Source organism: Montipora foliosa, chromosome 4 (assembly GCF_036669935.1).
Source record: "Montipora foliosa isolate CH-2021 chromosome 4, ASM3666993v2, whole genome shotgun sequence".
Taxonomy (NCBI): domain Eukaryota; kingdom Metazoa; phylum Cnidaria; class Anthozoa; order Scleractinia; family Acroporidae; genus Montipora; species Montipora foliosa.
Genome location: NC_090872.1, coordinates 47,557,743 through 47,562,742, shown reverse-complemented (window position 1 = coordinate 47,562,742; position 5,000 = coordinate 47,557,743). Strand labels below are relative to the sequence as shown.

The following is a 5,000-nucleotide window of genomic DNA, read 5'->3' as shown; positions in this document are numbered from 1 at the left end:
TTATTATTATTATTATTATTATTATTATTATTATTATTAACTGACCGCTTACAGCTCAATGCATCCAAGTGCAAGGAGCTACAGCCCTGCTTCAAGAGAACACCCCCCACATACCCACCGGTCGAGTTAAATGGCTTGCAGTTTGAAAGAGTCAGTTCAGCGAAAGTCCTCGGTACCATCATTAGGGATGACTTCAAGTGGAACAACCACATTACTTCAATCACTGCAATTGCAGCAAAAAGTTTGTATCTCCTAAGACGGTTAAAACAAGCTGGAATTAGTTGCTGCAGAGACTTTTATATTGCCGTGTTATTAAAAAAGTCTTTGAACACCCTTGTGATTTTTTCCACAGCTGTCTTCCAGATTATTTAAGCGACGAACTAGAACGTATCCAAAGGCGCGCTATGCCATAGTTTTCCCTCAACTAACTTATGGGCAGGCACTCGCTGAGGCTGGGATCCCCACGCTTTACGAGAGGCGAGAGGTGTCCGTCAGAAACTGTTTAATGATATCAAGAGGGCCAGTAGCCACAGGCTTGCAAGTCTTTTACCACCAAAGGATGAAAACCACCGCAATTTGAGACGAAGCAGAACCTTTTATTTTCGAAAATAGTATCCAAATATCTCGAAGCGCTTATTTTTTTCTGAAATCGAGGGAAGTTCCAAAAACACCATTCTAGCGCCCTGTCACTTCCGGAAATAGAGTAAAATGGTGCATTTTGTTATCGCTCGTGTACATAAACGCGATCACAGCTATCAATGCAATTTGGGCATATCGTAACACATTTCTTGGGCTTTCCAAATCATACATTTATTTTGGAAAAGCTGCTAGTAAATATCTGTTTTGGGCTGTTAGAAGTACCCTAGTACAAACGGTTCAGCGAATGAGTCAATTTATCTAAATTGCACACCCCCGAAAAGCCCACTGGTACATGTAATTTGACGTTTAAACTAGTATTTCGTTGAAGTGCATTCTTTGTGCTATGCTGTGTTAAAATTTCTTCCGCGACCTGACAAAAGTGTCCCGTCGAGAGACAGAAACGTGAACTCAATTTTTGCATCGCGAACATGCTTGAAATTAACACGGAACTTGCCTTCTCCGAACCACGGCCTCGTCAAGAACCGAAACTCTGCCAACGAAAATACTTTTTTCGCTATTCTGAACGCCCAAAGATTACTGTACTATGATAAGATTGCTGGGGAGTGATAACCTTCAACTTACGTTTTGCCAAGGTTAAAGTAGGTGATGAAGTATTGTTTGTTGTGTAACTCTTTCTCGATGTGCCTCGACAGTGACAAGAAAATTTTGCGCTTATGTTATAAACATGTAATTGCAATGAGTTCTCGTAAAAGTAAGGAGTAATATCACCAGCTTGTGTTTTCAGAAGTTTTTTTTAGAGCACGAACAGGTAATTTGTTGAAGATCTTGTTTGAAGTTTGTCTGGTTCTAAGCCAAGCTGGCGTATTTCAATGAAATACATCAAAATGTAAATGATCTCGTTTTCAGAGATAAAGTAGAAAAAAACTCCTTGTTTGACCTTGAACCGACAAAGACGATCACATCTCGAGCTATAGTGCGTCTGTGATTTCTTTTAGCGTGATTCCTATTCGCTGGCTTTTGACATGCGACTCTGAAATGGCTTCTTTCCTTTTCCTTTTCCGAAAAATGAGTGGGAGCTTGAGTCGAGGCATGGTTAGCGCTAACCAGCGTTAAATACCATGGAAACGTACGGGTTTCGATACCTCTTAACCAACGGTTAGCGGTAACCAGACTTCGAGCAACCGGCCCCTGGTGAATTCCAAAATAAATTTCACTTGAAAAACCGATATCGCACTCATTGCTTTATGATTCATGCGATATCGGTTTTTAGCGTAAAATTTACCATGGAAATCACTAGAGAGGGAATTAAATTTTCTACAGAGGAATGCAAAGAAAATGTTTATTAAAGCAGCAACCGGAAACATCAAAACGCGGACAATTCGAAACCTTTTATTTTCACTATAAACGCTACAGGCAGTAAGGTTAAATAACCAGGGAGTTCCGCTTTTAGGCTTGGCTAAATCTATTTAGTATATACTCACTCAGTGATCTTGGTGTTTCAAGCAATCTGATTGGTTCGCTATCTCGGAGTAATTGAGCATTATTCACTCCCCTCCCTACGGAGTGAATAACGCTTGATCCAAACAAAACAAAATGGCCGGCGTAAACTCTCCAGCATTTATGAATCGGAAGACAAAGAAGGCCACAAAATTTGGCCTGAAAGTTTTCAAAGGTAAGAGAAGAGTTCATACTTTTGCCAACCAGTATTTGACTTCGTTTTTCCGGATAATTATTGCTGAAAATTGAACAATCTTCACGCCAACAATTTATTTCATTCGGAGTAATTCTCTCTTGTAGGGCTGATCGCCCACCAAACGAATTTCTTAGTGAAATCGAGGAATTTAAAAAATGTTTAAGAAAGTTCCACATGGTTGCAAGGAAACAAGACGAGTCATTTTACAACAAACTAACGCTCACCTCAATTAGAGCCACCATTTCATGTGGATCCTTTACCAACTGCACTTTCAATTTCCATTTCAAATGAACCTCAAAAACTTTGATCGAACAACAACAACAACAACAACAGAGACTTTATTTTAACAATAGAGAAAAAGGCCTTTGTAGCCCGCAGTTAGCAGAGCTATTCTAGGCGGGCTACTAAAACTGACACTGTATAATTAATAAGCTCTCACACACACACACACGCACACACACACACATTAAATAAATAAATAAACAAGTAAATATAAATAAATAATGTGAAAGAAATAAGGTGAAAATGTTTTAACAAGCAGACTTTCCATTTAGATTGCTGATTTAACTGGTGCTAAATGACCATTTTGATGTTTGTGACGAGGATTTTAACGAAGGTTATTCTATAGATTGCCATGTTTGAAGCTTCCGTTAACACTTTCGCGCATGCTTTGTGCCGCTTGCTCGTTTTCCACGCCTGAATTGAGATGCCAGTTAAATCGACTTTGGATGTCTTTTTCTGCAATTGTTGTTGAGATCACTTCGTGAGTATATACTAAAACAATTATTCTTTTCAATCTTGGTGAAAAGTGGCAGAATATTTACCGAGCCGCACTATTCACCTGGATTTCAAAGAATAATTGTTAAATATTACTTATTTTCATCATTGTTATTCTGCTTCCATCCCTCTTTGCACCCTGCTGATGATTTCATAGCATTGCAGGTGTTTTTTTTTTTTTTTTTTTTCAAAACTTAAGCACTCTTTCGTCATCTCGGGGAATGTAAATGCTTCAAACAGATCTCGTCCACTCAGGCTGCAATTGTTACTTAACATCAGGTGCTCCTTTGTTAAAGGCTTAATTTTGCTGCGGTCTCCTTTTAATTATGAATGCGTCGCGGGATAGCTCAAAGTGCACGGGAAAACTCAGCTTTATATTGCTTCAGTTTCATTTGCTTTTAAGTTCAAATTCTCAAGCGGCTTTTGTCCTTTTCATCAACGTGCGAAGTGATTGTTTTAACCTTCCACCGTCGCAAGGTAGGGTAGCAGCAGAGAGCGGAATGATAATATATAGATTTTAGCCAAGCCTAAAAGCGGAGCTCCTGGGTTGTTTATTCTTACTGGTTCTAGGATTAGTGAAAATAAAAGGCTTTGGAATTGTCCGCGTTTTGGTTTTCCCGGATATTGCCTAATTATGTCAGTTTCTTCGCTGCCTAACTAGTCAATTCCACGCTTAATTTCACCCGAAAAACCGATTGATGATCCAGGGCTTGGAATTGCGACTCACTGGTCGCCAATGCGACCAAAAATTGAATGTTGGCGACTAGATTTTCAGAACTGGTCGCCACCTGGCGAATCACGTTTTGTCTGATAACCCAGGATAAACAGACAACTTTTGTATTTGAATCTTTATATGATGAAATCGTTCGGAACTCGTAGCTAGAACACGACTCACCTTTCTTTTCCCACGACAATGTCTAAATACTACAAGAAAATCGATTTCACACTTTTAATTAACAGCACAAAATGTACTTCGATACTTCGATCATCGCGTTTATAAGGTGACATATTGGATCGTAGGTACACCGTGTGCTTCTTGCCGGTTACGCGAGTTTTTGCGGCCGGACGACGAATATTCAGCAAAAAGGTTAATTGAAAATTCAAATCCATCGTCAGTTGCGAATGGTGAAAACGTAGATTTAGCCAGATTACCGAAGGACCTCCTCGGAACTACAATCATAGACGAAACTGTTGGGAAGGTTAGCACTTTTCAAGTTTTCATTGCTTCTCTCCCCTTCCCCCTCATTCAATAGTGTGCAAAACTGAATGCTTTTAGTGGGAAACTGTTGAGTTACCTTCCAACATTGAATAGGGGGGAGGGGGGCTGTATAAGAGAAGGTAAAACTATTTCTTTTGCGCTTTAACTGTAGTTTTGCGTTTTCTCGCGATAAATTAAAGGTAAGTTGCTTGCCACGAAAGCTGTATGAGAACGAAGAACTACGTTTTCAAGAGGTGAAAAGCAGGGACAAAGGACTCTTATTTGCCTTGCTATGGCGACCAAAATTTTCCCATTAGTCGCCAGCTGGCACCTGAGTAACAAAGTTAATTTCGAGCCCTGTCAGATCGCATGAATTACGAATTAAGGGACGAGTGCGATATAGTTTTGCCACAGAAATTTACTGTCGAATTCACCAGTTAGGCAAATAATTTTTCTTGAATCGCATGAGTTTTAAAAGAAAACAAGCAAATCCTCAGCAAGCGAACGGAAAAGGAAAGAAACCATTTCAGAGTCAACTGTCAAAAGCCAGCGAATAGCAAATCAAGCTAAAATTAGAGATCACAGACGTAATGTGACAGATCGTCTTTGCCGATTCAAGGTCAAAGAAGGAGTTTTATTAATGTACTTTATGCCACTTTATCTCTTAAAACGAGATCATTTACATTTTGACATATTTCATTGAAACACACAAGCTTGGCTTAGAACCAAAAT

At 39.4% G+C, this 5,000-nt stretch overlaps 1 protein-coding gene across 2 annotated transcripts in view; it reads left to right on the top strand.

Moving 5' to 3' along the window:
* The first annotated feature begins 2,929 nt into the window (after window positions 1-2,929).
* LOC137999297 (stabilin-2-like) overlaps window positions 2,930-5,000 on the top strand; it is a 37,270-nt gene continuing 35,199 nt past the window's right edge. Inside the window, exon 1 of one of the 2 annotated variants that reach the window (XM_068845133.1) lies at window positions 2,930-3,056. The gene's annotated coding sequence lies outside the window, so the exon portion shown is untranslated. Of the gene's footprint in view, window positions 3,057-3,078; window positions 3,548-5,000 lie in introns of those variants that run through there. The other variant, XM_068845132.1, reaches the window with a different exon arrangement.